General features: G+C 40.0%; 1 protein-coding gene and 1 long non-coding RNA gene across 3 annotated transcripts in view; one reads left to right on the top strand and one right to left on the bottom strand.

Annotated features, from left to right (window-relative positions):
- Nucleotides 1–24,897, bottom strand: part of PPARGC1A (PPARG coactivator 1 alpha) — a 409,900-nt gene that overhangs the window by 265,499 nt on the left and 119,504 nt on the right. The window lies entirely within an intron of this gene.
- Nucleotides 21,393–24,877, top strand: LOC123334458. The gene is made up of 3 exons (XR_006552327.1): nt 21,393–21,526; nt 23,820–23,933; nt 24,713–24,877. It is a non-coding gene; the product is annotated as an uncharacterized LOC123334458 (long non-coding RNA).

Below are 24,897 nucleotides of genomic sequence, written 5' to 3'. Positions count from 1 at the left end.
GTGCAGGCATGCATGCCAAGTTGCTTCAGTTGTGTTTGACTCTTGCAACCCCATGGACCGTAGCCCGCCAGGCTTCTTTGTCCTTGGGATTCTCCAGGCAAGAATATTGGAATGGGCTGTCATGCCCTTTTCCAGGGGATCTTCCTGACCCAGAGATCCAACCCGCATCTCTTCTGTCTCCTGCATCAGCAGGCAGGTTCTTTACCACTAGTGCCTTACCTAATTCTCCCTTCTGCTTCCTTAGACTATAATCTCTGTAACTAAGACTGGGTCTTGTTTATCAGTTTGCCTCCTAGAGAGCCATGCCTAGGACATGGTAAATGTGTGTGAAGCACGTACTGAAACTACTAAGGCAGTGTCTGTGCCCCTCTAGGGCCAATGCATTGAATTTAATGTTGCTTTTTTCATCAATATATATAGCAAGAGAATTTTCAGAACCTTCTGAGAAATGAATATGTGATTTTTGTCAGGAAGATGATCACATGGTTTAAATCAGTGTTTCCCAAATTATGAGTACCACAATGGTATACATGTAAGGTGACTTTATATGGTTCACAAACACCTTTTATTTAGGAGTTATGTATTTACTTTTAATATTTATTAAGATGAAAGTAATTGGTGTTTATATAGATGCAATAGCTTAACAAGAGGCTATAATGACTTATATTTTAAATCCAAAAAAGAGGGGATATATGTATATGTACAGCTGATTCACTTCACTGCACAGCAGAAACTAACACAATATTGCAAAGCAACTATACTCCAATAACAAATTTTAATAAAATAATAAATAAATAGAATTAAGTAAATATTCAAACTGTTGGTCAAGAGCCATGGCAAAAATATTTGAATATACTATTCATAGACTTAAATAGAAGAATCCCAAAGAACATCTACCTGCTTACTTCTCATAAGTGCCCCATAGTGTGGCAAAAGGTTTTGGATTGTGGACTCCAGAATGAGACTGTGTTCAAATATCAGCTTTGCCACTGGCTAGCTGTGTGACCTTAGGCAAATTACTTAATCTCTCTGTGCCCCAGTTTCTTTTTCTGTGAAATGGGTATAATGTTAGTGCCTATCTCCAAGGACTATTTTGTGGATTAAATGTGAAGCATTTAGAAGAAAAAAAAAAAAATAAGATACTACTATTAAAAAAATATATACCCATCAGAATGGCTAAAATTAAAAAGACTAGCAGTACTAAGTATTAGCACAAATGTGGACTAAAATGTGTGACTTAAAGTCTCAAATATCGCTGGGGTGGGTGTAAATTGGCTCAACCTCTTCGGAAAACTATTTGAAAGTATCTATGAGGGCCAAACACATGCCTACACTATAGCCCTGAATCTCTACTCCTAGGTTCATGTCCAAGAGGACTGAGTAGTACATGTCCACCAAAAGTGATATATGAAAATGTTTCTAGCAATTTTAACTATATTAGCCCCCAACTGGAAACAACTCAAACAGGAGATGGACTAAATAAATTGTGGTAAATTAATAACACATAGTGCTCAGCAGTACAATAAAGAACCATTGATACGTGTAACATCATGAGTAAATCTCACAGGCATTTGTTGAGCGAAAGAGGGTAGACACAGAAGAATCAATAACGTATGATTCTGTTGACATGAAGTACAAAAACAGATGTAAATAAATGATGATGATGGAAGAGACCTCTGGGAGTGGTAACCAGCTGGGTAGGGTATTGACTTGAAAAGGGGACAAGGGAATCTTCTGGAATATTGGAAGTATTGTATACACATATAAAGATGCATTGAGTATACACAAGATTAAGGCACTCACCTACTTTATTGTCTTTTTTGTATGTGGATCAAAATTAAATTGTAATACGAAGTACTCAGAACAATGTCAGGTACATAGTAAATACTGTGCTATTGTAATTTACTCTTATATTCTATTTTTTAATTCATTTCAAAGAGTCTACAGCCCTTCTGGAGAACCTAAATATTCTATGATAATACAAAAGTTATTAAATACAGACCCCATTTTAATGAACGGACAGGTCATTTGAGGAGATCTGTTAACCAGTTCTGGTCACTCCTCAGGAAGCATCATCATGACTTAACAATTCAGCATACAGTCTCTGAAGCCAGAAAAACCTGTCTTTGATTCTTGGATCTGTCATTTAGAAGCCTTGGCAATGTTTCTTAACATCTCAGAGTCTTGGTTTATCTTTAATATATTAGAATATATCTTTAATATAATAGAAGCTGCTTCATAAGATTGCTATGAGATGCTTATAAAAAGTTAGCTACTGGGACTTCCCTGGTGAGCCAGTAGCTTAGACTGCATTTCCAATGCAGGGGGCCTGGGTTTGATTCCTGGTCAGGGAACTAGATCCCACATGCCACAGCTGAGAGTTCTGCATATTGCAACAAAGACCCAGCCAGATAAATTAAAAAAAAAAAAAAAGTTAGCTACTATTACTATTTTTAGGTTGACTTCATCTTTGAGTTTCAGAAAAAAAGAATGATCAGGGTTAAAACTGAATATTCAAGAGGTATTAGTTACAATTGAGTTGTATTCCTGGTTTCACCTTCATTTAAACTGTTTCTGAATGTTTGAGTAAATATCACCTAAGATAGACTAAATGATCTTTCAAGATCACAGTGGAGTTTCAACTCCAATTTATTTACAGACATGCTTGTGGAAACCTGTCAATATGGCAGTCAATTATGATTTCATTTTTAAGTATTATTTCTATTAACAGCAGGGAAAGCAGGGTGTCCCTTAGCTGTACCTTTGCATTCATTTCTTGGTTATTGACAGATTTGCCAATGGCATAAGAAAAAACTCAGTGTAGGTTTCTGCACGTGTGAGTGTGTATTACACTGGTATTGGTATATGTCCCTTCCTCAACCTTGCCAAACTACCTCAGTCTCTCTCCTCTTTGTATCTAAGACCTGCTGTGTATATAATACTTTTATCACTGCATATATTTCACAACAGCGCCTTTATCCATTTACCTGGCTGCCAGCCCTATGAGTCCACAAACTACTAAAAAGCAGAAGCCATGGCTTGCTCATCCCATACCCCCAGAACTTAGCATGGTGCCTGGTACAAAGGAAGTATTCAACAATTTGTATTGACCTAAATGTCTAGAACGACCCAGGCAGCTGCTAGCCTAAACAGCAGCTTTTGAAAAATCAAAGACACCCCTTTCTTCCAGCACAAGCAGTCCCACACCAGGACACACAGCTTAGCAAGCTGAGGATAGACTGGATTTCAGCCCCCCACTTGCCCTCTCTCAAGCTAAGCCCCCTTGTGAAGTAAATACCTGCCCAAACATAAGTAGATGACCAAGAGAATGCTATGACCTTGTGGAACAAAACAACATAAAGGGCTGATGGCTTCACTGGGTATAATTCTCTGGTTGAGGATTATCTGCTGTGCTTAGTCACTCAGTCATGTCTGATTCTTTGTGACCCCATGGACTGTAGCCCACCAGGTTCCTCTGTCTATAGGGATTCTCCAGGCAAGAATACTGGAGTGGGTTGCCATGCCCTCCTCCAGGAAATCTTCCCAAGCCAGGAATCAAAGCCAGGTCTCCCGCACTGCAGGTGGATTCTTTACCATCTGAGCCACCAGGGAAGCTCTCAGGCTTATCTTCATTCCCTTTCTAAACCTAGTCTGGATCTTTCTGTCACTTCTGTCACTTCTAGATGAGATTACCTCAACTCTATGGCTAACCAAAGGCTTCCCTGGTGGCTCAGATGGTAAAGAATCCACCTGCAGCACAGGAGATGCAGAAGATGTGGATTAGATCCCGTGTCAAGAAGATCCCCTGGAGGAGGGCATGGCAACCCACTCCAGTATTCATGCCTGGAGAATCCCATGGGCAGAGGAGCCTGGCGGGCTACAGTTCATGGGATCATAAAGTCAGACGCGACTGAGCACACACACACGCGTGCACAGCGCTAACCCAAAGAGGACTTGACCTGGGTGCAGTAGAAGTGACTAAACCTTTCTTTAATGGGAAAATCAGTAATACCCAGGTACCTACTGAATCAGTGCAATTAACTCAAGCTTAGAAAAAAGTCTATAAATGATATTTATTATCCAGGAGCTGGGTACCAGAGTAATTGCCTCTCCTGATACTGACCATCCAAGGTTATTTGGATCTAGCCTGTTCTTCCCATTCCCTCCCCCAGGGAGTCTCGAGTGAGAGCACCCCAGATCAGAGCCCTGACACCATCCTAACTGCTCTCTTTCAGAATGATATTCCCTCTGGGATCCTCAAAGTATTGGGTTGGCCCAAAAGTTCATTTGGGTTTTTCTGTAAGATGGTCTGGAATAACCCGAATGAACTTTTTGGCCAGTATAATAAAAGAGTCCTTTTGCATGGCTGGTGGCTTGGATTTTTCCTTTCAGTACTCTTTTATTTTTTTCTCTCCTCCTCTGGTTATGTTTATGAAAGCAAACAGCTATATTCGGCAGTGGACCCATCTCCAGTTTAATTTCTATTTAAACCTTGTAAGTGCACCCCAGACACTGCCCTGAGATGGGCATTCCAGAATCCAAATAAAGCAAGTGATACATGGCAGAAGCCGGCAAATCCTCCTTCTTAACTCCTCAGGCTTGGTAATTCCCCACAGAACCCTGATGGCCTCACCTCACGTCGCCACAGAGATTTAATAGCTAAGAGCCACAGTGAGGTCTTGTCTTACACAATTTAATTACACTCACGAAATAGACAACAGTGCATTTACTGGCCCCACCATTAAATATTATCATAAGTAATTTAAACTCAACTTCACTTGTCCAGATATATGGACAAAATACATTCTGTCATCCCAAAGCTTTAATGTTCCCTCCATAACTGTGAATCATCGACAAGCCCTCGGTAATTTATTCTGCTTTCCAACTGGAAGCATATCTTAAAGAAAGAAAAGTCAGAATGTGCAACACTTCTGATAGTAAACTTGTCCACCTGCTATCCAACATAAATTAAGGAGCCATACTTTAGTGATTCAATTACACCACTGAGTAATTGAAAATACGCAATTACAAGGAGTTGAGGTTCTTATGAGAAATATAATGTCTGCATTCCAGATTCCCTAGTATTTGATTTATAATTGGAATATTGGCATAATATTCTACATTTGAGAGGAATTGCTCCCTTCTGGATAGTTCTAGAATCTGAATATTTAAGGCTACAAAGATCCTAAGAGCTCATCTCACTTAACCCCTTGTTTTAGGCATGGGAAATGGAGGCTCAAAGATCAGACAGCTTATAAAATGCCAAGAGAGGCCTTCTGACACTGATTCAGAAAGTTCAGCATCACAGTCAAATTGACAGTCTCTGGAAGTGGACAAAATTCAACCTTGACACTGTACAAGCCACTTAATCTTTCTAAGCCTTTGCTACTTCTTAAATATAGTAACTCCTAGAGCAACTAGATACTATTATCTAGTTAAATAAAGATGTCTTTGTTTCTTCCTCTGTTAAACAGAGATGATAATTGCTAAAGCAATTAGCTACAAATAGAGAACAACTCCTCTGACAATGTGTGTTTCCTAAAACACTTAGCATAATATTAGACACAATAAGCACTCAGGAACAAATCAACCACCACTATCACCAACCTGGTCATAACCACCATGCTGTCCAGTGCTAGCCATGTACCATTTCAGAGTCTTTTACTCAAATCCTACTGTCACTCTCAATATCTAACCAACAATTTGGCCACAACATAATTGTGGTTCCTGTGCCACACATAGCCAGAATATCTTTCCTTTGCATTCGAAAGACAGTAATCTTACAGCATACTTCCCCAATGTGAAACACGGGATCCCTCTTTGTTTTGAAGACAACATGCTATCCACCCACTAAACCTCTGGTGCTTGATTCATTTCTTGGGTTATATCCTGACTAGGTATGCCTGCATTGGGTTCAACACTTTATCCAGTCAGGCTTCCTATGCCAGCTATCCCCACTCAAACACATACAGCCATCTGCCAGTTTAGTTCTGTAACTAAGTTGCATCTTAATATGCAAATATTTAAAAAATCACAGATGATTATTCCCATCACTGACCTCCATTCTTTCTCTTGACAAAGGAAACCATGGCTTCTTTGAAACTCAAAATAAGCACATGTGATCAAATGCTAATTTAGCAATAAACAGAAAATTGACTTCAAATCATCTCTCTGTCACTCTAATTGATTAACAGTCACATGAAAATTGATAACATGATTTTCAGCAACAGAGCGCGTGGCACAAGCTCGTCGGCTCTATTGGCTTTGGATATTGACTTCCTTCCAAATAAAGCTTTTTAAGAGTACATTAGTGAGTCCACTAATAATCTTAAAAAGCAGTCTAATTACAATAATGAACTCTGTACAATGAGTTAATGCCATGCTGGAGCTTCCAGATCTGAGTCTCTTACTGCAATAAAAATAAAGTACAAATTCTGTTGAATATAGGACAGTCATAGTTTGGTTTCACTGGGAGTGAGTAAATAACGACTGTCTTCTTTGCTTCTCTAGCATTCTGGCAAAATATGCTCACATGATATCTACCTGCCTTAAGATTTCCCCAACATCCATAATACTTATCTTAAAACAAAATTAATTTTAAACTGCTGAGCCTCTGTTGTTCACATGGCTCAAACAGAAACCTTCCTTAAGAGGTAGAAGACTGAAAAACAAAAAACAAAAAACAAAAACATAGCTTCCCAGGTGGTGTAGTGGTAAAGAATCTGCCTGGCGATGCAGGAGACACATTTGACACAGGTTCGATCCCTGGGTCAGGAAGACCCCCTGGAGAAGGTAATGGTAACCCACTCCAGTATTCTTGCCTGGGAAATCCCATGAACAGAGGAGCCTAGCGGGCTACTATTCATGGGGTCACAGAGGGTTGAACACAACTGAAGCAACTCAGCATGTATGCACGCACAGGCTATGAATACTTCTAAACTGAGTAAGTTACTATAGCAGAACTTGACTTCAGTTCATGTTGGCAATAGGAAAACAGACACTGGGATTATGATAAAGCAGACTAAGTTTCACTGTGCTGAACATTCTGTTTGGTCCTCTAGATCTGCATGTCACCCTTCTCTATTCCTTGACTCCAGAGTCTGATCTTTAGAGTTTGTGTCCTTGGGCTTTCTTGCCTTCCACTTTTGACTAGACTGAGAGATGGGAAGCGCTAATAGTAGGGCTTCCCAGGTGGCACTAGTGGTAACGAATGCTCCTGCCAGTGCAGGAGGCATAAGAGACGTGGGTTTGATCCCTGGGTGGGGGAGAGCCCCTGGAGGAAATGGCAACCCACTCTAGTATTCTTGCCTGGAGAATCCCATGGACAGAGGAACCTGGTGGACTGGGCTCCATAGGGTTGCAAAGAGTTGGACACAACTGAAGCAACTTAGCAGGCACAGAACTCAACAATAAGTCTAAGGCCAGAAGAAAAGTGAAGTGGATATTTTCCCTCCAACATCCTCCTAGATGGGCAGAGATTGAAAGAGACCTCATTCCTCCAGCAAAGGCTGCACAGTTGAGATGTGCCCTATCCACAGCTCTGGCTACAGCTCTCTAGGTTCTGAAACAAGTTCCCTTTCCTGGCACCTTCAGGTCTGAGGGTGGTCCTGGCCTCCCACTATTGCTAACCCTGGGGATTCATCATTTGTTGATTTCCTTTAACCCTTCCCACATCTGTTATCTGCTAGAACACTTCGGATATTATCTACCTTCCATTAACACAGTGCTCTTCTGCTTGTTGTGGGTTACAGATCCCTTTGAGAGCCTAAATTAAAAAAAACAATTATAATAGAGCTCTCTCTCTGCCAAAATATATAGTCACATACATGTGAATTTTCTGATACTATTTCAAAGAGCTGATAGACAACTTGAGGCACACCCATAGATCCCAAAAAACAGTTTTAATGTTTAGAAGAGAATTTTATGGTTGCCATATTCTTTGAAGAGAACAAATTTGGATATTAGATTGTGGAATACAAAGTTACAAGAAAGCACTCCATCCCTAAAAATATCCAAATAAAGAAGAATTATAAAAGATATTACAAGATAATGCATCTTAAATTTTACTGCTTTCCATGCTTGTCACATCATTTAAGTATTTATCACATATATCCTTAGAATGTTTTTCCATTGGCCAATGTTTTACTTACTTGTAAAGCTTATTATTCATCATTTCAAGTGCCATCTGGTCTACTGATAAGTAAATGTCTTTTAAAAAAATCTCTGAAAGAGATTTCTTTAAGTTTTACCATCTACCAGACTCACTCGGCCTTCCAAAGCCTAATCTCCAAGGATTCTGATATGTATTCAGCTGTTTTTTATTAACACTGGTGGCTTCACAATATTAAAAATGTATACACCAAGTTACCCCCAATAGGAAACATGCACGGATTGGGATGAAAAATAAATTCCATTTTAAATAGTCACCCTCTCTGCCGACATGCCTTCCCCATGGTCCAGAATGAGCATCTTTCTATAGGGAGGGGGGAGGAAAAAAAATGAATGCTTAAGTTCATCACTCCATTGTGCTTGAATCCCTTAAGGTCTCTATCAGCTGCTATTAAAATTTAAGATGCACTGGCTCAAAGGGGAACATAAGATCCAATGCAACAGACACCAGACTATATTAGTGTCAACAGAAGACCATGTGAAAAAAAACCTTAGTTGATGTTTCTTCCAGTGGCAGTCATCTTAATGACCCTGTATTTAAAAGTCACATTTTTATATAAACTTGTTTAAATACCATGATATAGTTTATATAAACTTGTATGTGCCCTATGGGCATATAAATTATTCTTTCTTCAGTCCCCTAAAATAAGATCAGCAGAAAAGACACCATTGGTGTTCATAATTTTAAAGAATACATGGATATTTAGTTGGCAGCAACTGACCTTTTTAAAAAGGAAATAGAATGGAATGAAATAAATTGCATTAGAATGCATCACTTGTACTAAAGGTGAAATAGTATTTATTAAACAAAGTCTAAGAATACATGGATACATAAACTCTATAGTTCACATACTTCATAGTCATGGAGTGCCTCAATTATCCTACATTATTTTCTTGGTTAACCAAGATTGCCTTGACAATTTTGGTGATGACCTTTAACATCAGTCATCAACAGTCCTCAAATGTTATTTTTGTCCCTCATGACTTCCTAGTCTGCCATGAAGCTACTAATCTTATAGGCAGCTCTCTGGGGTCAGCAAACTGTGATGTCTTCCCTTCATCCTTTCACCACACCTATCCTCTCCTACTGAATCAGGAGATGAAGTCTAATCTTAAAAAGAATAAGCATGCAACTGGACTCAGAAGTCCAAAGAAGAGCTCTGTCTTTGTCATCTCTAGCTCACCTAGGGATCCTACGCCCCCAACTCCATCAGCTACACCGCTGCCAAATTCATCTTCCTAAAAGCACAGCCCCGATTGTTCCCCACCCCCAACCATCCTGTTCAGAACCTTTCAAGGGCTCCTCATGTCCTTCTGAAGGAAGAAATTGTTTGGACTCTATTGCTTGGGATTCAGAACACTTAATAATCCAGCACTAGTTTTACTCTGACTTTTCCCTTCTCTGCTGTGTTTCTGTGGATTCCAAATGAATCACATCACCATTCCCTGGAGGTACCCTATACTTTATAACCATGTCTTTGCTCGTCTCTTTCTCCTACCAACACAGAATGGCTTCTCCAAGGCAGTTCAAATGTAACCTCATCTATAACATGTATGACATCTTTTCTATACCTTCCTGCTCACTGCTCCCCAGCCCAACACCAGTGATTTATCTGGCGCTGGTTTACCTCTCTGTAAACTACCAGACCTAGTTTACCTGTTTGTAAAATGGGCTCAACAATGCCAAATGATTTTGAGGATTAAATATGTAGAATAGTTAATACAGAATTATGATTTTTATGTGTGTGTGTGATGGTTGTCATAGTTATTGCTTCTATCTTTTAACAGTTACTATACAGTAAAGACGGAGAAGGCAGTGGCACCCCACTCCAGTACTCCTGCCTGGAAAATCCCATGGACGGAGGAGCCTGGTGGGCCGCAGTCCATGGGGTCACTACGAGTCAGATACGACTGAGCAACTTCCCTTTCACTTTTCACTTTCATGCACTGGAGAAGGAAATGGTAACCCACTCCAGCGTTCTTGCCTGGAGAATCCCAGGGACGGGGGAGCCTGGTGGGCTGCCATCTATGGGGTCACACAGAGTCGGACACGACTGAAGTGACTTAGCAGTAGCAGCATACAGTAAAGAATTTGAAAATTGTCTGTCATTTTGTTGATTTTTGTATCCTCCACTATCCCTGTCACAGTATAAATAACTTAGGAAGGAACAGAAGGACATATGAAAGAAACTACATGTCCTCAATTTGGGGGCAAAGAAAGAACCAACAGTTTCCGATTCTGAGTATATCATCTACGTAGATCAATTTGGCCTGGAAATGCCACATGTGTACACTGGCTTTCGCTTAACAAAGTGTTAAATTGGGTCACCGCAGTACCACTAATTGAATTCTAAGAGATGTCAACCATAACTCCTAGGCTGGGGCTCTTTTGTGCAAGATGGCAGTTGAGTGTAACAAGGATCCCTGCTGCTTTTACCGAAAGAACTGAGTCTGTCTTTGAGTCAGGCCCTTTTCTTCCTTTTCAGCTTCCCTGAGCTCTCACTTACCGAGAAAGCAAATTAGATGCCACTTTGTCATCCTGGTCTGAAGTTTCTCACAAATGCTTCCTCTTTTAAAAGACCTTGAGGGTCAGATTCTAATCTGAGTTGTACGGTGATGAGTCTCTTAAAAGAACCACTCTGATGCCTGCAAGCACAGCAGAAAGTATTAGGAAATACAACCTCATTAGTCAAAATCATGGCCACCTCCCAGACACCTCGCACAGGCGTGGGGGCAGCCATGTTGGATTTGTTTTAGGAAGAAATGGGACCGAGCACAAACAGGTTTCATCCTGTCAAAAGATTGCTTCTTTAATCCAGAGCTTGAAGTGGAAAATCTGAACTAACAGATATTCAATGGCTCTGAAACATTTTAGGCATCGTATACTCAGCTTGCAGCACCTCTGAGCCAAGAGTGCAGTGGGTGCATCTCAAAATGACACATGGTGACACAGAGTTCTACCAGAGCAGGGGGCCCTTGGCTAATTGGCAGGGCTGGTCACTAGAAAGCACACTTCACTCTTCAGAAGCCACAAGGTCATTTGAGCAGCACCCAAAGAAACATTTCAAGTGGGCAAGAGTCACAAAACTCCTTGCGTACAGCTCACATGACAATCTCCTCCTCACTTGCACTTGTCTTTTACACAGCCAGTGCTCTTGGAGGGGAAAAGGTAAGCCTTTCCACACAGCCAAGTATTGTAAGCCCTACTGAGCACAGAAGTTCTCAGGGGAACTACCCACAGCCTACAGGGTCACTGCCTCCTAATTTCCCTGGGTGGTAGCTGATGACTCAGCAAGAGACTACATCTTAATTCTTGCACAGAAGGGATCACCCTAGTTCCAGCGTGAATACTGAAGCCAGAGGACCTCAATACCACTCACTAGTCGTGGGAACTTGGGCAATTTCTTAACTCACTGAGCCTTAGTTTTTTCTGCTCTACAGAAAAATTTATGTTCTATGAGAATGAGAATATGTATGCAGATTATATTGTAACATAAAAGTGCTTTTTAATTAATAATTAATTTTGACACTGGGCAAAGATAAACCATCGCTCTGTCAAAATTTCTCTGTGTTTGGTGCCCTTAGATACCACGCTCAGCATTAGTCCCCCAGGGCTATTATAACAAAGTGTTACAACCTGCATGGATTAAAACAAGAGAAATTTATTCTGTCACAGTTATGGAAGACAGAAGTACAAAATCAACAGGGCTATGCTCTCTGTTACAGCTCTAGGAGAATAATTCAGTGATGGTAAATTTTATGAGACATCTTGACAAAGCCACAAGGTATCCAGATATTTGGTTAAATATTATTTCTGGGTATGTCTGTCAGGGTGTTTGAATTGGTAGACTGAGTATAAAGTGCTGATAGATTGCCTCTCCAATATAGGTGAGTGTCATTCAATCTATTGAGGGCTTGATGCTGCTAAGTCACTTCAGTCATGTCCGACTCTGTGCAACCCCATAGACAGCAGCCCACCAGGCTCCCCCATCCCTGGATTCTCCAGGCAAGTACACTGGAGCGGGTTGCCATTTCTGTCTCCAATGCATGAAAGTGAAAAGTGAAAGTGAAGTCGCTCAGTTGTGTCCAACCCTCAGCGACCCCATGGACTGCAGCCTACCAGGCTCCTCCATCCATGGGATTGTCCAGGCTTGCATAAAACCTAAAGACAGAGGAAGGGGGAATTTGCTCTCTTTGCTTGTTTGAGTGGGGACTTCTCCGGCCCTCAGATTAGGATTTACATCATTCTCTCTCCAAGTGCTCAGGCCTTCAAGTTTGGACTGGAACTTACATCATTGATTCCCTTGGTTCTCAGGCCTTTGGACTCAGACCAAAACTACATCACCTTTTCTGAGTCTCCAGTTTCCAGATGGCAAATTGTGGAACTTCCCAGCCCCACTGAATACGAATCAATTCCTTAATATAAATCTTCCTTTCTCCCGCTCCTTCCCCCATTCCCTTTCTCTCTTCCCATCTCTTTCTTTCTCCCTTTCTCTCTCTCTCTCTCTCTCTCTCTCTCTCTATATATATATATATATATATATACATATATATATATATATATCACTCTTGATTTTTCAAAAGAAGTCCTGTGCTAGCTCCACAACTTCACTTGTGCATGTCAGGATATATGTCCCAATGTTGATTTCAAAACCAGGCTCACGTGGCTGATTCATGTCAATGTATGGAAAAAATCACCACAATATTGTAAAGTACTGAGCCTCCAATCAAAATAAATTAATTAAAAAAAAAAAAAAAAAAAAAAACAGGCTCACTAAAACATAGGCATCAAAAGAAAAGGCAGTGGGGTGTTTGGTCTTCAAAATCTTCATTTCCCTCCAGAAGTTTCTTCCCTCTCTGTGTTTCTTCTCTAGTGAAGGACAGTTGGGAGTTCTTAGTCCTTCTATATTAATTCCAGTCTTCTTTGCTCCCATCCACTAATTTGTAAACCTGCCCATTCAAACTCTTACACATTTCTCAAAAGCCTCCTCTTCTGCATCCCCCACCACTCCTTTGGTTGAGGACTCATTGTGTTTCAGATGATTCACTTTGTTTACTTGAATTCTGGTCCCACCCAATCCTTCTGGTGATTCAGTGGTAAAGAATCCACCTGCCAATGCAGGAAACACAAGAGACTCAGGTTGGATCCCCGGGTCAGAAAGATCCTCTGGAGAAGGAAATGGCAACTGAATACTTCCAGTGTTCTCGCCTAGGAAATCCCATCCACAGGAGCCTGGTAGGCTACAGTCCATGGGGTCACAAAAGCATCACACATGAGTTAATGACTAAGCAATAACCAAAACAAATCCTTCTTCTACCAGGTTGGTTTCTGAAGTACAAACTCAATCATTCACTGGCTTCAATTACCTCGCTGACTCTCTACTGCTTTCAGGATTAAATCTAAGATTCTTAGTATGCCATATGTGACAGACACTGCTGGCTATGTGTTCAACAAAACTCATCTCTTCTCCTGGGAATACATGGCCAAGACATCCTAACAGCTAATTTTGACTGTGTAAGTGTGTTTCTAGTCAATGGAACACACACAAAAAATGACAGGTGCTATATCCAACCTAGTACTTAGAAATCTCCCACGCCATCCTTCATGCTCTCTCTTTTCCATTTGGTCACTAGATACAGAGGATCCAGTACAAGACTCTGGGGCCTCAGGAAATGGTAAAGCCATAAGATGGAAGAAATCTGGGCTCCTGGAATAATAAAAACTATCTGCTACTTGAGTGAGATATTCATTTCTACTGTATTAAGATCTCTTTATTTCACTGCACTAAGATATTTATTTCTACTGTACTATATTGTTGACTTGTTTATTATGGCCATGTGCCTACTTTGACCAATATTCCATTTGAGTCTCTCCATTTTCTGGTCCTACTTCTCCCATCTCATCACTCATTCATTAATCCTTTCCATCCTATATCATCTTTTTGCCTCAGTGAACTATTATAGTCCACCAAATTCCTTATGCCCCTCTTGACTGATTTCATTAGAGTAATGGTCTCTCTACTTAGAAGAATCATATAGGATAGACTATTCTTTATCCTTGCTTTTACATATAAATAAACTTAACTCTGAGAGAGGTTAAATTCCTTGCCAGATTACCAGCTAGAATGTAACTGAGTCAAGATTTGAACCTAAGCAGGTGAATACAAAACTCTTGCACTTAATCACTAGTTCATGAATCAATAAATGTTTTCCAATGAGTCCCTCTCAACCAACGGCAGAAAAACCCTCAAGTTCTAGCTATCACTATGCCTATCCCAGGCCACTCTGAAGGTTCAGATACCATTCTGAGATTCTATTCATGAACACACACAGAGAAGCTGTATAATCTCCCATGCTTAATGTCACTCTTCTTACAGAGCAGAAAGTTAATAATATCATTCCTTGAAGGTAACAAAAACACTTCAAATGTTTTCTTTCCAACTCTTCAGACTTTACACTTCACTTCCTGCCTTTTCTGGTTCAGTGTCATTGAACTTAGTGGGTAAATGGGCAAATATATATATCTCCAGACCATACTAAGCATGTCTTTTGATGTGCTCAAGTTCCAAAATGAATGTCACTCATGTTACAGCCTCTCAGGTGCTCATAAGTATTAGCAATTTCTGTTTTCCTTTGCTGTTCCCCCCAACCCCAGGCTATCTATGCTATAGTACTTCAATCTTTTTTTGTACAATAAGTCATGCCCTCTAATCCATTTATCATTCTCATCATCCTTGCTTGCAGTATTGCCTTTTCATCTTTTCTTGAAAGCAAAATGGTGCCCTAGCAAACACGTGTTTAAACAAACACACACTTCACAATCTCAGGCATCCTAGAACCAGACTTTCTATCAGAATCCTCTCTTGACAGCAGTTGATGTAATTTTTGACCTGCCTCTTCCTCAGCTCTACTTTTTTGTCAACACTTCACTTTTTTACCTAGATCTGTCCTTCTCATTTTTGCCAAAGCATCTTCAACAGTCACAAGTGGCTCTTTGATCTGCTATAATGTACACAAGTCAACACATCTTGTGGTTCATTTTTCTTAACTTAAGAATTCCAAGAGTGCTGAATATAAGCATCTATAAATACACCCTTGCAGCACCCTGTGAAATTCAGACAGGGTTCAAGCCAGTCTTTCCAACACTGCTGAAAAGCATCTCATCCCAAATGGTGCCTTGGACAACATTGTCTATACCCAACCTGAGGCTACAGAATTTATGAAGGAGAGAATTATTTTGTGTTCCTGTTATCCTGCCTTTTTATAACTTTCTCCAAGCTGTCCACCAATCTTATTTTCTACCCAATCATCCAGTGCTCACACTCCAATCTTAGACACCAACTTCTTCCAATCTATCAGTCAATTAATTTGATGAACTAATGTTAACTGGGGCTTCCCTGCTGGCTCAGATGGATTGGTAATTAAGGAAAAATCTTCCTCTCTTTAGTCAACATATGACATCTCTGAACCTCAGTTTCTTTCTGTGTAAAATGGAGATGATATTCCACTTTCCATATTTTTGTATGAAGCAAACTATCAATTATTCATATGCTTGTTATAAAGACAATTTTCTGTCTCTTCCCTTAATCCTCCCACTGCAAAGAAAAATTCTAATATCAGCATCTTTTCCTCCTATGAGGCCAGAATATATATATTAGGGTAATCTGGGAAGGAAAGAGCCTGAAAGGGTCTGAGAATGAAATTTATTCTGAAAAACATGAAAACTAATAGTCTCAGGAATGTGGTAGAGGGTTAGGTCAGTAGCTTCCTGATGTTGATTTGAGGGAATGGAGAGGAGTGAGTGTTGAGGGCAATGGTTATCTGTAAGATAAGACAGGAATAGAGAAAAGAAGTGCTATTTCCTGAGCACTGGTTGAAAAGTTAATAATGAAAACTTAAGTCAATGTCAATGACTATTTCCCTTTGACTTGAGCCTTGCCAAGACTAAGCTATGAGAGAGTTTTCAGCTTTATTGAGGTTCTATTCTATGTAGATTATTCATATTTCCATTATCTAAGGCCACGGTTGGTTTCACTTTCCCAAATCCAGAATGGTCCACTTTAATGTTTGCATGCCTTTTTGAGTCACTGGCTCTCAACCTCAGGCAATGTCCATCAAGAAATTTTGGAATGATATTAGCAAATATAATTAGAAGTTGTGTTTTCTTTCTGTGAAGGGGATAAGCAGAGAAGCACTTCAAAACCAAACCAATAGTTTTTTAAAATTATCCACAAACTTGGTTTATCTGAATTCTCCTCTATTAGTGTGTTTAATCAAGGACTGACTGTGTAGAGAACTGTACATTTCTATGGTTTCTAATGTTCATGCTCTGATTTTTCTGAAGATTTTTTTTTCATGAATTACTCCCTTGTTAGCTCTTTAAGAACACTTGGAATAGATAATATGATCTTACTGATTTATATGATATAGTGTAGTGACTAGAATATTCTTTTATTTAACCTCCTATGTAGCTTTCTGACTCTGCCACCAAAAATCTCCTTGACTCTGCCTCCTCTATACGTCTGTGTATAATTTAGTTAAAGGGGGAGAGTAATTGCTAATTAATTCCTCACATCACAGTTCTCTAGTTGTCTGGCTTCCCTCTTCACATAAAGTGGCCTGTCTGGCCGCCTGTTCTCCTTCATTTCCTAATTCCATTGCTTAGAAGAAATATTATGGTGACTGTTCTTAGGATTGTGGAATCTATTTCTGCAAAAATGCAAATTGTCTGAGGCAAGTCTGATCCTTTAACACTCATTGACAACTAGCTTATGTCAAAAGCAATTTTATCAGCCTCTTTACTAAATCCAATAAACATTTTATTTAAAACCTAGTCTATTCTTAGAACTCTATTCACTAATTCAAATATTTTATTGAATTTCAGGTAGTGTACTAAGAACTGGGGATATGATAAAAGATATGGTTCCTTCCTTCTGGAAAAGGGATTAAAAGGAGACATCTTCATATTTGAAAAAAAAATAAGAGAACACATTTTTTAAAGGCTATATTTTCCATAAGTAATACCTGACAGATTTTTATTGTATACTTTATGCAGGCTTTCTCTGTGTTAAGGGTTTTATCTTCATTCTCGTTTTTGATTTTCACCACACCCTATGAGTTAAGTGCTATTGTTACCAACCCATTTTACAAATAAAAAGATAGAGGATGAAAAGAAATTAATGTACTAGGTCAAATTATACAGCTCACCAGGGGCAGAGCTGGAATTCATTCTACAGTGTTTGCATTCTTAAGTTCTAAAACTGCCGCATAAGCATGAGTGTGTTTGGCATATAGTAGGCACATAATCAATGCTTGGTTAAAAGAGGGGCTGGGAAAACAATAGTTTGGCTTAACCCAACAAGTTTGAGTCAAGCAGCAATTGAAGCAAGGGACATGCAGGTAAGGGAGTAGCTTTGGCCTCCTCTGGGAGGCCAGGTTGTAGAGTAGGTTCTGAAACCTGCAGAGAGGGGAGAAAGCACTGAAGGCTCAGAGCAGGAAAGAACCTGGAGAATGTATCAACCGGGCACAGCTGTTCTCAACAGTGATGTGCACAAAGAATTGAAAATTGGAGGCCTTGAGACTCAACAGAAGAAAATAACAGTAGTCAATGGGTGGGATAATAAATTGAATGAAGAGAATGGGCATCATAGAAAAACAAGGGGCAAGATTTGGATATGGGACTTTGTTGGAGATTATAAATGATTCTGAGATTGTGAAGCTTGTAATTATTATTGTCATCATTGAAAGTCATGTAAATCAGGAATGGGTGTCAGTTTGACTTGTTCTTACCATGGACAGAAGGATGAGTGAATAGAGGAGTAAGTGAATGAGTAAATGAAGTGTTCGTGAGAAGCTGAGTTTGAAGGAGTGGCAGAGCCTCCTAAGGAGAATCAGATCCCACAGAATTGTCCATGGAGATAATCTACATTTTTTGTGCTTTTTTTTTTTTTTTTTGCCCCTGTTGTGCCCAAGCCTCACTTTCTCTTTAAAACTCTGTGTCATTTTAGATAATGTGGCAAGCAAACATCCAGATTTATAAATTTATAGAAGTAACTCCCAAGAAACTCTCCTGTTGTGCAGCCATATACATATATATTTAATCCAGCAGGATTTCTCATTCTGAGAATGGGAAGTTCTCTGATAACAAGAGACTCAACCAATGCTCTATTTGGTTAATGCCAGGTTTTGTAACTCTCCAATGTCAAATAGAGGACCCAAAGGGTTACTCAAATAACCTAAGGAATCTGTCTTATGTTGTGCACGAGACATAAGGCATATGTGAAAAGGTCAAAACAGAAGAGAAAATGGAATAAAACTGGGGTAGTCACGTTCATGAATGTCTAGGCACCATCGGTACCTTAGAAGCAGCCTAGATAAAATATAAAAGATGAAACACCAACAAGGAAAAAAAAAAAAAAAAAAAAAGGTAACTCAGGGTTCATCAGTCCTAAATCTCTGAGACCATTAAAAACGGAAATTTCAGGAGGATCCAGAGATCCATCCAAACACTATATTTACAGTGAATAAGAATGAAGGTTTCAAAGTCAGACAGATCTGAGTTTGAATCTCAGCCCCTTTTGTCATTGACCAAGGGTCATTCTGTGAGCTGTTTCCATTCCCTCTGCCTCAGTTTTCTCATTTGTAACATGGAGATAAAGCCTCAGGTTAGCTGTAAAGATTAAATAAGATAATGTGCTTAAATTTAGCAACTGCCTGGGGGTCCTGTGGACAGAGGATCCAGGTGGGCTGCTGTCCATAGGGTCACACAGAGTCGGACATGATTGAAGTGACTTAGCATGCATGCATGCATTGGAGAAGGAAATGGCAACCCACTCCAATATTCTTGCCTGGAGAACCCCAGGGACAGAGGAGCCTGGTGGGCTGAGGTCTGTGGGGTTGCACAGAGTCAGACACGACTAAAGCGACTTCACAGCAGCAGCAGGGGCACAGGAAATAGCTCTGTAAATGGCAGCTATGATTTTTCTTTTACATTTTTCTATCTCATTTATTTTTTTAATTTTTAATTGGAAGATAATCCCTTTACAATGCTGTGTTGGTTTCTACTCTACAACATGAATCAGCCCTAAGTATACATTATATCCCCTCCCTCTTGAGTCCCACCCCTTACCCCCATCACACCCATCTAGGTCATCACAGAGCACCAAGCTGAGCTCCTTATGCTATACAGCAGCTTTCCACTACTTATCTATTTTACACATGGTAGTGTATATATGTCGATGCTACTCTCATTACCAGATGTACTATATACCAAAGTGAATCCAAAGAAATCTAAGTTCTGTTCCTTCAACCCCTCACTCCTCACCATCCTCAGCCAACCACACATCTCTAGCTGCTTCAGCAACATTCAGTCATCAGAACACCATGGAGACACAAAGGGAACTAGAAAATGTATGGAGTAGATGAGAAAAAAATCCCCTAGTCACTGCCTAGCATTATGGCTGCTCTGGATTAAGGAGATTTGGGTCATCAGCTAACCAGTGTTGCTCAAAGCAGTGTTGAATTCTCTAATGGAGAAAGGATTAGAGGACAGAACCAGCTGTTCGAGGTACAGGAATTATACGAATCTGAACGAACGTGATTTTAAGAGATATCCTATGAAGAAAAAAATTGCTCATTTTTCGATGCATACTATTATTGGTTCCTGAGGTTGCGGATGGGGAAGGTTCTTTTGGAGGGTATGAAATACATCCCTTCTTAATATCCTCTTTAAAAAAAATTATACGGGTACTTAAAACATGTGTTTGTTAGAGGAGGTAACTTATCTGAGATAACAACCTAAGACTGATGTCTTGTGATAAAGGAGAGTTTTTTGGAGATGTTTACTCCACTTGAGTTTTCAACTTTATCTTTTGCATATGTCTATTTAGGGTTTTTAAATACGACTCTCTTCTCGATGCCACTAATCTTATTTGTGCTCCGAAATAAGTTACACTGTACTGCGGTGGGTGCTTGAAAATATCTTTTCAACTGAGTAAAAAATTTACATAATTTACGTTTTACATACATATTTAACTCTCATGGTAAAAACATAATCTCACTCAACTGGTAAATGAGCTACTATTAACATACTTTATTAATAATATGAGAGATCCTATTTAAATTAAGAAATGGAATCTCTGTGGAACTTGAAGCCAGTACACAACACCTTGCAATGGTGCTTTAAGGTATATTTCACAAGCTATGTCTGTATCCAAGAAACAGTCATGAAATGAGTCAATGATGCCATTATAGCATTAGTAGTAACTGCAGAAGTAACAATAGCAATTGTAATAGTAGCAGTAGTAATGGTATGGTACAATCTTACTAAATTGCTCTAAGTATGTCAAATGTGTTATCACATTTAATCCTTACAACACTATGAATTTTTATTACTATCCCTTTTTACAGATGAAGATGTCAAGGTACAACACAGAAGTTAAGTATTGCCCCAGATCATGCAGCTATTAAGTAACAGAGCTAGAACTTAAACTGAGAAAGTCTTAAAAATCTGAGATTTTTTAACACTTCACTAGAATATACTTTCACTTACACGACTATATGGAAGGTGAGCTTGGATTCTAGCCCATGTCTGTGTGATTCCAGAATGTACACTTTGATGGTAAAACTTCAGTTGTTTTCTAAGAGGTTCCCATGTCCTTTGGGGAAATACTCTAATGAGGGACCTGTCTCATGAGTTCAGAGTATATGACCAGCCATCTTCATCCAAGAAGTAACTATGAATTAGGTATGGATAGTGATGGAAAATAACATGAATGTGCATCATAAAAGTGGTTCCATAGGCCTCAGTTGAGAATTTTAGTCATTTCCAGAGTGAAAGTGCAAGAGAAGAAAGGAAGAGAGGAGAGAGAAAGGAAAGGAAAGAGAAAATTTTTATTAAACATCTCTTAAGTGCCAAGAAAAGTGCTAAGCATTTTATATATCAGGACTCATTACACTGAAGCCCAGAGTTCACAAAAGGAGCCATAAAAATGATCAAAAGACTGAATCACGCTAACTTACAGAAAGATTAAGAAAATTAGATTGACTTCTTAGGAAAAGTCAGAGCTCTTCTTTTGCAGATTAGAGAACTTTAGCTGGGAGAGCTTCAGTGCCCTGCCCCAAGTAACACACTAAGTTAACCCTAAATCAAAGACTGGACCTGTCTGCTGGATTTCCCTCTGCCCCAGTCTTCATGTTTGCATCCAACTCAAAGGAGTCATCTTTGCTGTGCCCTCCTGCTTCTCTACGGGTGCCTTGTACCAGATCATAACTCAGCTGAGCTTTGCTGTCCCCAGGACTGATTAGTGACAAAGTCATCAGGGAAACCCCTGGTCAGTCTGGACCAAAAGGAGTCATGGTGGGTACTGAGCTTGACATTCTAACATACATAAAAGGTTTTATTTGCTCTTACTCTCTCTTTGGGGAGAAAAGGACAGCTATTATGAGTGGGATATTTATATTCCCATTTTATAGATGAAAAAATTGAGTTTCAAATAAGTGAATAAATTTGCCTAAGGTTGTTAAGCTAGAGAGTGGCAAACTCAGAGCTTAGCTATAGAATTGCTGAATAAAAGTTTCACCAGTGGCAATGAAATGCCATCTGTTTGTGTCTATATCTTTCACCTTGGACCTAAGATAAAACCCTCCAGGGTGCCAAGTTTTGTTTATAAATGCATATTCTTCTTAGGCTAACAGAAAATAGCCATTCTCCTTCCAACTCTGGGAGGAGTCACCACGTTGGTTCTTACCCTCCCAATTAGGAAAGGTATCATGGCATAGAAAATAAATTCCCCCCTTGTGGTTTAGCTTAGTTTTCCTTAGCATAAGAAAAGAATGTCTTCTTTGTGCTCAGATGCAATGTGCAGAGTTCTGTTTCCCTGAGAAAGTATATGACAACTTTAACCATTAACTAGAAAAAGATAAGCCCTCAATTCTTTGCTGATATGCTGTCAATATAGCCAGTAAAGGGAAACTTACAGAACAGGGACCTTATTTTTCCTAGAAAGACTCTAGAGGCAGCTAGACTTGAGTTAACCAGTTCTAGCCTTGAACAATATGTTTTGACATCCCCAAGCCTCAATTTCCTGATCTTTTTTTTTTCTTTTTTCTTTATTGAAGTATAATTCGCAAATAAGTTCATAAGATATTTAAAGTGTACAATGAGATGATTTTATATACACTTACATTATGAAAGGATCCTCTCCCACATCACCTCACATATTTACCTTTTTTGTGTGAGAATATATAAGTTCAATTTTCTGATCTTTAAGAGGAAAATAATATTGCCTACTGCACAGGGCGGTTGGGAGGCATATAAAATACTTAGGATGCCACCTTGTAAAGAACCTGCCTGCAATGCAGGAGACACAGGAGATACAGGTTCAACGCCTGGGGCAGGAAGATCCCCTGGAGAAGGATATGGTAACCTCCTCCAGCATTCCTGCCTGAAAAATCCCATGGACAGAGGCACATGGGGTTGCAGAGAGTCAGACAGGACTGAGCAACTATGCATGCATGCTAAGTCACCTCAGTTGTGTTGGACTCTTTGAAATGCTATGGACTGTAGCCTGTCAGGCTCCTCTGCCCATAGGATTCTCCAGACAAGAATACTGGACTGGGTTTCCATGCCCTTCTCCAGGAGATCTTCCTGACCCAGCGATCGAACATGCGTCTCCTGCGGCTCCTGCATTACAGGCAGATTTTTTACCTCTTTCACCACAGGGGAAGCCCAGGGAGCGACTAAGCATACACTATCAAAAAGGCAGAAAATAATAAGTATTGGCCAGGGTGTGGAAAGTGGGAACCCTGGTGCCCTGTTGGTGAAAATGTAAAATGGTGCCACTGCTATGGAAAACTGTAGAGAGCACCGTCAAAAAGTTTAGAATAGAACTACCAAGTGAGCCACTGGTTCTACATCTGAGTATACACCCAAAAGAACTGAAGGCAAGACCTCAAAGGGATATTTTATATCCATGCTCATAGCAGTATTATTCACAACAGCCAAAAAGTGCAAGCAACTATACTGTCCATCAACAGATGAAAAATTAAGCCAAATGTGGTATATTGTGGTATATTCCAATGTGGTACAGTGGAATCTTATGTGGTCTTAAAAAGAAAGTCTGACACATGCTACAATATGCACGAATCTAGAAGACATTATGCAAAGTGAAAAAAGCCAGTCACAAAACGATAAACACTGTATGATTCCACTTACATGTGATATCAATACCTAGAAAAGTTAAATTCATAGAAAGTAGAATGGTGGTTACCAGGAGCTAGAGGAAAGGAGAATGGGTAATCATCGTTTGACAGACATAGAGTTTCAGTTTTGCAAGCTGAAGAGAGTTCTGGATATAGAGGGTGGTAATGGTTGGACAACAAAGTGAATGTGCTTAATACCATTTATAATACACTTAAAAATAATAAAGATAGTTTAAAAAAAAAAAAAAGCCATGAGGATAGCCAGCTTAGAGGATGGGAAGCAATGACACTTTAAAATGCCTGCAATGAAAAAAGAAAAAGTACTTAGCATAGGACTGGCCCATTGCAATTGTTCAATGATGGCTGAACAGTCATCAGGATGGCAGGAAAGTTGGTGATGAGGTGGTGGAGTGACATTAAAACAGTGTGCATACTTTTCTCCTCCTTAGAAGACGCTGGCTTCCTGAGAGAAAGAGGCATGCTTTCAATCTCAGAACACAAAGCAACACTAAATGAACAGACTTCTGCTGCAGAAGATGAGCCTGTGTGGGAGCCAAATACAGGTAGGCACTGAGCGAGCCCAGCGTGGTGGTGGCAAGGCAGAGCACTGGGGGAATTGCTCCAGCAATTGGAAAAATGTGTTTTAATTAGGTTGGTTGGTTGGTGGTTCCCAAAGCAATGGGCTCTGAGTGGAAGGCAGGGGGTGTGCATGCACGTGCATGAGAGATCTCAAGATGGAGAGAGAGGAGAATGATTGATTGGAGAGAAGGGATGCAATCTGCTATTAACAGCCCATTAGGTTCCAAGCGCGTGACTCGAACCACAGAGAGCGAACTCCTGCACTTTCGGATCTCAGGGGCCAGCAGCCTTTTACTGCGGCTGCCACTGAGAAGCCCTGCTCTAGAGAGATGGCCGCAGTGGTGCAGGGTGGGGGTTTGAGGGGTGGGCGAGGGCCATCACCCCCACACTTCCCTAATTTACTCTGCCTGTTTTTCAATGACTCGGAAGGAAGGCCAGTGAGGTGAGCGTCTCATAGTCCAAGGCTAATAATGATAATAAACCTGCAAGAATGAAATTGACTCTACAGAATAAAATTTTAAAAGTAAAACAGTTCTCTACAGTTCTCTGTCATTTCTGTCTCAGATTGTGTTGGAGAAGGTTGAACACAATTTTATTGAGAAATTGATTGTAATTGGCACTCTGCATGCTCTCTGGCAGAGGACCCTGAAAACAGGCTCTCCTGACATGCCGATGTCACTTCTGCCACCAACACCCTTGCCAACAAGCCCAAATTAGGGGCCCCTCTCCCTACCACCTTGCTAAGAAGACATTGCTTTTGCAGCCCTTTCCTCCTGTTGATGAGATCTACGATACATTTGGGAAAGAAAACAAACGGATGAGACCGGGGCAACTAGTGAAAAGTATAGCTGAGAAGACAAGGATAAAACTGCAGGTGAGAGTCTGTGCTAAGGACTGGGAATTTCTAGGATACAGTCGACCAGTTAGAAGAAGGAAAAATAATTCTGT

The sequence above is a fragment of the Bubalus bubalis genome, chromosome 7 (assembly GCF_019923935.1).
Source record: "Bubalus bubalis isolate 160015118507 breed Murrah chromosome 7, NDDB_SH_1, whole genome shotgun sequence".
In the NCBI taxonomy this organism is placed as follows: domain Eukaryota; kingdom Metazoa; phylum Chordata; class Mammalia; order Artiodactyla; family Bovidae; genus Bubalus; species Bubalus bubalis.
This window is presented reverse-complemented; position numbering and strand designations above follow the sequence as displayed.